We start from the raw sequence: 7,990 nt of genomic DNA, 5'->3' as shown, positions 1-7,990 counted from the left end.
CCACGCTAAGGGCCCAGCCCGGGGCCGGGTCTGTGTACCCCGGCCCAGACGTGCGTCGGAGTAATCCCTGATCCCGAGTCCCGCGTTGTAAGGCGCGCAGAAACCGTTCGTGCAATGTGGCTGCGGTCCCTGCGCCCTTAGACGCCGGTTACCGTAGCTTTCGCCCGCCGGGGGCTCTGCAGACTGGCCAATCTTTGGGGGGGCTGCGTTTGGCTTCAAAGAGTCTAGAGTCCTCTCTGCAGCCCTTTCTGCGCCCTTCCCCGGGGTCAGGCCGCAGAGCCCCACCCCCTCCGGGGCGGAGCTCAAGGGCGCCGGGCGCGGGGCGGGCCGAGAGCGGAGCGCGGCGAGGTCTACAGGGGGCGCTGTGGGCTGTGGCGCTGTCCCGCGGTCAGTGCGCGCGGTGTGTGCGCGCGGTCCTTACCACCCTAAGCGCCAGGCGGCGAGCGCGGAATCCGCACGGAGCCGCCGAGCCGTGGAGCCGGGAGGTGGAGGCGGGCCGGGCCGGGCCGGGTCGGGCCGGGACCATGGGCGGTGAGCGCGGCGCGGGCCGGGCCGGGCTGGTCGCTTTGAGGCTGAGGGGCGTGGAGGCTTGAGGTGGGCTGTTGTTCCAGGGTCTGGGATTGAGATCGAAAGGGTCTTCTGGACGTGCCGAGGCCGGGACGACCAGCAGTGTCCCCTGTGGGAGAGTGATGGGGTGCTGGGACTGGCTTCGGCCGGGTCTGAACCCCGCAACTAAGCCTCCTCCCCTATCCCTGCACGCTCGCCAAACCCTAGCCCGACTCGCTCCCTCTCCCTAAGCCATCCCCTCCCCCAAGCTACCCCCGCGCACCCCTTGTCCCAGCCCTCGCCTCCTCTCCTAGCTGCAGCGTCCGCTGCCCAAGCCCTCTTCCCCTACATCCCGGAGGGTGCCAGGTCCACCTCACTACCTCCCGCTTCCCTCCAGCCCCGCTCCTCTCCGGCCTCGCCTGCCTCCACCCGAATCCCCGCCCTTCCAACCCTTTCAGGCTCGGCCCCCGCACTCCTGTCGCCGGATTCTGGCCCCAGCTCTAGCTTCCCGGTCCCGCTTCCCGCCTCCCGGGCAATTCCGAACCCGCGCGTCTCCAGGTGAGAAGGCGGCGACAACTTCTCCGCAGCCTTTCTGGGGGTGGGGCTGGTTTCTCTGCAGCCACCTGCGACCCGCGCCTGCTGGCGTCCTGAGGCCCCGCGGCGGGGTCGCTCAGTGTGGAGGCTGACTTGCCTGGAAGCTCAGGTTAGGACTGCGTGGTTCTGACCCTGTGGCATTGCTTTTGCTCGTGAACTTGAGTGTGTCACGATCCTTCAAAGAAGCTGGCTTTGTCACACACAAAACTGCATCTGCTTGGAGCAGGTTGCATTGTGGCTGCAGGGGTCTTTCAGGTTGTACCTGTGGATGGTGAAAGGATTAGCGGTGCAGCGAATGTGGAGCCCGTATTTCCCCGCTTTGGCTGGGCGCTAAGCTGTAGGGACAGATCGAGGCTACTACCACCGCCTGGGGGTCCAGGGTCCTCTTGCTAAGGCAAAGTTGCTTTGCAAACATTCAAAAAGTGAAATCAAGAGAGGAGTGGAATCAGATCGGTTCGAAGGGGGAAGTGTGAGGTGGGTGGCTGAGGGGGCTTCGCAACTTGGGGACATTTTTTGCTCCTTGGAGAAGGCCCTCGATTGAGCCCTGTGTGGAGCAGCTAGTGCCCAGCCCAGCCTTGCAACGTGACTGCCTGCAGCCGGTGCTTGGCAACTACTCCCCCTCAGACGTGCTGGTGCCCAGTCTGGACTTCTGTGGGAAGAGGGGTTAAGGCAGATGGTTTGACAAGCCTCGTGCTCCCTGGAGAGAGGTGGAGATGCTTGGTTACAGCCTGAAAGCCAGGGCATGAGTCTGCCCCTCCCTGTTCCAGGCTGGCATTAAGGCTTGGATTAAATTGCCGATTGAAAAGAAATGACACGTGGAGCGGGGGGCGGGGGGGGGTACATCTCTTTTAGGGATTGGCTCGTGGCCAGCCCACCCTCACTGACACGTGGGAGGCTGCTTTTGGGCACCAGGGATGGGATGAACCACCTGGTCTCTGGAGAATAGCTCTCTAAGCATTTATGAAACTGCATTATCAGTAACTTATTATTATTATTATTGATTGGCTTGAATAGTAATCAGCTCAATACTCATTCATCCTTGAATGGTGAATTAATAAGTAATTAGCTCTGGGTCACAGTGGGGATCAGATGATCCCCCCAGGTGTCCACGCATTCCCGAGGGTGCCTCCTCAGCACTCACCACTCCTTTCTGCGATGAGCTGTTGACTCGGATGCTGCACTGGCCGGGGACGGGGTTAAACTCTCTGTGCAGCCCCAGCACCCAGCCTGGCACCCTCTACGTGGTAGGTACTCAGTGTTTGTCTAAAGAAATGGATCCTCCTCTTGAATCCAGTCTGAGTCTATAACCCATGTTTTTCCATTGTGCTGCACTATTTTCAAAATGTTGCCCTTAAATTCGTCAAGTTTTCAAAACAAATAATCATATAATCTCACTAGAGACAAACTCATTTCTGTGTGCATTTGGGACAGAGCACTCAATTTATGGGTTAGGCTCTGGCAGCTGGATCTCTAACCTCAGTGGGGCCTCCAGAATTTTCAGGAAGGAAATTAGTTGTCCTCATTCCAGAATTGGGGTGAGAGCCTGATGGGCGCTCTGGGGAGTTAAAGCTGTTTGCTGGGAGCTGAGTCCTCCACAGCTTGCCCGATAGGGCCCTGAGCTGTGGCCACAGCTGCCTTCTGCATCCCTCATCCTGCCCAGGAGAGAGGGAGCGCTTTGGAGACTTGTTACACTTGTGGAGCCCTCCAGCTGCTTCAGATTGCACCACCGCCCCTCCAGCGGTTTCTGCCCACCCCAAATAACCGCTTCCCATGCAGAGCTGGAGTGTCCCTTTGCGCACGTTTCTGGTAATACAGTTTGCAGCTCTGTTGGGGGGAGGAGGCAGGGGCTCTTGGATGGTGTTTCTGTCAGAGGCAGCTGTGAGCCACTGGCAGATGGAGCCAAGTGCAGTCTTGTGCCAGGTCAAAGGTCAGCCCTGGAGAGTACAGCCAGAGGCTAAGGGGGTGGGAGCACCTTGCACTCCTGCTCCTGTTCGTGGGGAGATCAGGAAGAGCTGGAATTCAGAATGCCGCTTGGGTGCGAGAACCTGCACTGGCCACAGGTTCCCTGCTCTCACGGGCTTATCTTTCTTACCCAGACTGTCTCTGTCCCCAGGTCTGGCTCTTACCCACAATTCCTACAGCTGGTGAAAATCTGTCTTCTAGAAGAGATTTAATTAATGCCTGCAGCTTCTGGGTGAGAAAGGGAGGGAGGGAAAGAGACTGACTGCTATCTGGAGGTGGGGAGGGGCAGATGAGAGCATATCCAGGGTCCTGAGCATTCAGAGGGGAGGACTTCCACCCTGGAACAAGGTTCTTGGTTGCTGGGTTAGGACTTGTGCCCACGTGCTGGTGTAGGGGTTGCCTTAAGAGTGAAGTCACTGAGATAGGAATAATGGCCCTGCAGTCACCTGAAATAAGGTTTGCTGGGTCCACCCTTCTGATTTCTAGGCTTTGAAAGCCAGCTGAGAGTTCAGCTTAGCAAGGTGGGAGAGCACTGAGCCATTTTAAGTTTTTGAATGAGGGCTGTGCCTCTGTGGGTATGATGGCTTAAACGACATGGGTCTGGGGAAGCCGCCTTACACCTAAGATGCCGAAGGGTGAGTCCAGGAAGTGGCAAAGGGAGGGGCAGCCAGGAGGGCCAGTGCACCTGCACTGAGGGGGTGAAGAAGAGGCTCCAGCTGCCTTCCACTGGGGTTGTGGGCATTTTGACAGAAGCTGCCTCCCGGGGCCCCTTCATGAGTATGCTGGACAGCCCTACAGAAGGATTAGGGCTAACTGCAAGGCAGCCACAAGAAGGCACCTGCAAACCAGGAATGAATTGCATGGTCTGCTCTGCGTTCAAAAGTCAGGTGGGTCAGAGTGGTCTAACTGATCCACAGACTCCAGCCTACTGGCCTCCACCCCCAGGATCAGCAGGCTGCTCTGAATCTAGGGTCTTGCTTGGGAAAGCCACTGGCTTTTGAAAAGGAACTGGAGAATCAACTTCCTTCCAGAGCAAGGAGAAAGTTAATGATTAAAAAGGCACTGAGGAAAGAACTTAGAGGAGCCTGTGGGGCAGTTCCTGCAGCCCAGAGGCCACCTGCGCCTGCATCCTCTTGACTGGGTCACCTGTGCATCTCTCTGTCTCTCCCTCCCTCTCTTCCCCCTTCTCCCCCAGCCCTATGCATCCGCACTTAACATATCAGTGGAGCTGCCTCTGTGCTGGTCCCCGGGGTGAGGGAGAGTTTGTGCAACTCAAACATCTACTGGTAGCAACGGTAGGAACTTGAAAATCCTATTTGTTTTCACAGTCACTTCCCCAACTTATGCATTCCTGTTTCTGTATTACTGGGCATCGCTTTGTCACCTGCTTACCACCTTCTGTGCCTCGGTGTCTAACCGACTCCTTAGAGAGGCCTATAGTCAGTAGCATAGAAACCAGGGCTTTAAAAATGAGGCTGAGCTGAAAGTTATTGCACCTGGTTTTCACACCCCCAGCTGCCCCCTCCTCTCCACTCTGGTTGTGGTTAGAGTTATCGTATCAAATTGATGAATAGTTCGAGTGCCATTTGTTCTTCCCCTTGATTATATGGAGACATGTGTCTTTCCAAACAACAGAACCACAGCTGATGTTTTAAAGAATTTTAATTATTTATTTTTAGAGATGGGGAAGGGAAGGAGAAAGAGAGGGAGAGAAACATCGATCGCGCTGACTGGGAGTCAAACTGGTGACCCTTCCCAGGCTGGTGCCCAGTCCACTGAGCCACACCAGCCAGGGCTAGCTGACTTTCTTAGACCTACTTCATTCCTGGATCCAACCCCAAACTTCATGCCTTCAGAGCTATAGCAATATCATTTCGAGCTTTTTAATTATAAAATAGCTCTTGCTTGCTAATTTTGTCATCTGCTAATAGGAGAATCTAAAGTTAGACGAAAACATTTGCTGCCTCATTAACTCTTTGTGCTTCTATAGTGAACAAAGCAGTTGGATTAAGGTAGAGAAATGTTATTAAAGTTATAGTGGAAATGTATGGGAGCTCAGAGATGACAATGAAGGGAGACAGCCTGGTAGAAAGAAATTGTTAAGGTTTACACGGTTACTAAAATGTGGAGAGATAAATAGGAACTTTTGTAGAAGTGTAGGCATGTGTAGAATTCTGACAATTATAGATTGATGAGTATAGAAATTTTGGCCTGTCAGTGTAGTGAAATACACTAATTATTATGTCATACATTATGTTTGTACAATACCTTATCATATACATAGACAATTATTCCCATGACCTTGTTCAATCCTACCAGCAAGCCTTGGACCTCCTTAGAGATGGCAAACAGGACCGCAGGGCGTTTAAAAGGCTTCCCCTAGAATTGATGTATTGTGAGCAGAGAATGCTACGTAAACCTAGATAGTCCTGCTACGGTTGCTGGACAACCAAATGTGGTTACATAGTTACTTAAAAACTATAGGTGGTCTTCCGCTTACGTGTCAGTTTTCATTGAAAGTCAGACAAACAGAAAGAGTGCATGCTTAGCAACACCAGAAACCTCTGGGAGGATTTTTCCCCTTTGTGGCTGTCATGTCTTCTGCTGATGACTTCCTAAGGCTAGAGCACCTGACTTTGGTGGCATATTCAGCACATCGCAGTAGTTCAGGGTATAGACCCTGAAGCTTGGCTGGCTTTGAGTTCCGGGTCTACCATTACTAGTCTTGCACCCTTGGGGAAGTTAGTTACCTAACCTCTGTGTGCCGCGGTTTCCTCATTTGTGAAGTTGGGATGATGGTAACCACACCTACCCCATGGTATCCTTGTGAAGCTGAAAGGAGATTGTTTGGGACAAGGACTTGGAGCAGTGCCTTGCACGTGGTCTGTGCTGTTATTACTGTCTATTCACTCCTTACAAATACCTCGTTGGGGCAGCCAACTGCACTGACATAATGAATGTAGGAGAATGGCTCAGACACACAGTCTCTGTTCCCATGGAACAGAGGACATTGTACTTCGGTTCGTAGCACAGGACATGAATGGTGGTGCAGACATCCCCCAGGCACTCACCTGGCTCTTGGCCACTGACCGGGCATGGCCCGCGGAGGGTTGCCCATGGTGGGTGAGGGGGACGGTCTTCAGCTGGCACCCACTGGTCCGATGCGGCCTCGCCAGCTATTTGAGACAGGAGCTCTTTGACTGGTGTGTGTCTGACACATGCTGGTGGTTAATGTTTTAATTCTCACTCTGGGCCCGAGGTTGTTCGTGGGAAGTGTGCTGTGAGACCATAAGCCCAGTATGTGGTTTGCCAGCACCATCCTTGGTCCTGGTGGACAGCACACTGCCCTGACCAGTTTGGGACTCGGCTCTTCAGCAGCCCCGGATGCCCACAAGACTCTCAGAGACCCAGTTCTCTGCGTGACAAACGGTCCAGCTGCTCCGGGGAGCCGGCGGGGTTCCCGAGGGCGAGGGCCAGACAACTGTATTCCCAGTGTCTGCCACAGCCAAAACCTCCTTGGTGGGAAGGTCTCTGGGAAACTGTCGATAGGCATGGGTTTAATGAACTGGTCCCGGAAAAGGAGGTCCTTCCTTCTCAGGCCTCATCCTCATCTGCTCCATGTGTCCCACAAAGAAACTCCCACCTGGCGGTGGCGTGCCCGCTGAACCCCTGCCATCGCCGATGGCTCAGCACCTCCACTGATGGACGGAGCCCCGGAGCTCTGCCTGTGATTGAGCCTCAGGAACCTGAGCTGCCTCAGCCTGGGGAGTGAGTGCGATTAACGCGCTGTCCGCTCTCCACTGGGTCCTTCAGACCAATCAGCTGGCAGTCAGCCTGGAAACCCGATCCACGGGTCTCCTGATGGGGAGCCTGCTTCTTTGTATTCACGTTCAAACTACTGCAATTTGAAGTCAACGAGGCTTTGTCTTTTTTTTAATCCTTGCCCCACACTTGGAAAATAAATGGCAAATAATGCTACTCATTTAAAAAATCATTTATTTGTTATGTAAGCACAACAAATTGAATTAAAAGGAGGAAAGCATTTTCTCCAGTCTCCGAGTGGTTCCCCAGGTGCTCTGACTTCTCTGGTCTTGGCTGCCTCCTGGTTTCCCAGAGGGGCCGTCTCTTGTTGCCAATTTGTCTGTCTCCATCCCAGCTCCTAATGGAAACACAGACCTGAACAACCAGGGCTTGGACACTTACAGTCAAAGGTCATGGCATGGACTGTTGTTGTTGTTGTCTTCCTCTGTCTTACAGGTGAAAAATTACTGTGTCTTCCTTGAGAAAGAAGGTATATTTTAGGAGACAGTGAACGTCAGCAGGCAAGAAGATCCGAGCAAGCCTGCCGCGTCCTCGGTTCCCATAATTTCCGGCATTTCTAAGTTAACGGTGTATGATTTTTTCATTGTCTCCTCTTGTGCATCTTGCTCTAATGACTGCTGATTATCTTGAAACAGTTGCATTAGTTGATGGTGTTGAACAAGTCGACGCACAGTGAGTAATTGCAGTTGGCTTGGCTGAGCAAAGCACATTCTTTTGAGTGGCTTTTTAGCTTGAGGAGTGTTTGTTTGCTCAGTGTGCATGGTGGGAACTCCTTGCTTCTGCCTGCCCACCGCCCAGTGCTCACACTCCCCTGGGACCTCGTGCGTCATCAGAGTATCCAGTGCCCACTGCTTCAGGATGGTCCACTCCTAGGCCCACTGCCCCAGTCCCTGGGAGCTCCGGGAGGGCAGGGCCGTCCCAGCTCCCCTCTAAATCTTCAGCCCAAGCACTGGCATGAAATAGGCCTTAGTAAAGGCTGGGTGAGTGAATGAATGAGAGGCAGCAAAGCACCGGGGATTGTGTTTAGCTCCAAGTAACAGAAGGCCCTACCTTAGTGGCTTAAGCA

General features: G+C 53.7%; 1 protein-coding gene across 4 annotated transcripts in view; it reads left to right on the top strand.

Annotated features, from left to right (window-relative positions):
* Positions 1-426: 426 nt before the first annotated feature.
* The window catches only part of PXYLP1 (2-phosphoxylose phosphatase 1), a 72,446-nt gene continuing 64,882 nt past the window's right edge, over positions 427-7,990 (top strand). The window contains exons 1-2 of one of the 4 annotated variants that reach the window (XM_037051647.1): positions 458-594; positions 1,005-1,104. The gene's annotated coding sequence lies outside the window, so the exon portion shown is untranslated. Of the gene's footprint in view, positions 595-1,004; positions 1,105-7,990 lie in introns of all 4 variants that reach the window. The other 3 variants (XM_037051673.1, XM_037051655.1, XM_037051664.1) reach the window with 3 other exon arrangements.

Source organism: Sturnira hondurensis, unplaced genomic scaffold (assembly GCF_014824575.4).
Source record: "Sturnira hondurensis isolate 20B ecotype Veracruz unplaced genomic scaffold, ASM1482457v3 Scaffold0000867, whole genome shotgun sequence".
NCBI classification, from domain to species: Eukaryota; Metazoa; Chordata; class Mammalia; order Chiroptera; family Phyllostomidae; genus Sturnira; species Sturnira hondurensis.
Note: the sequence above shows the minus strand (reverse complement) of the source record. Positions and strands in the feature narration are given on the sequence as shown.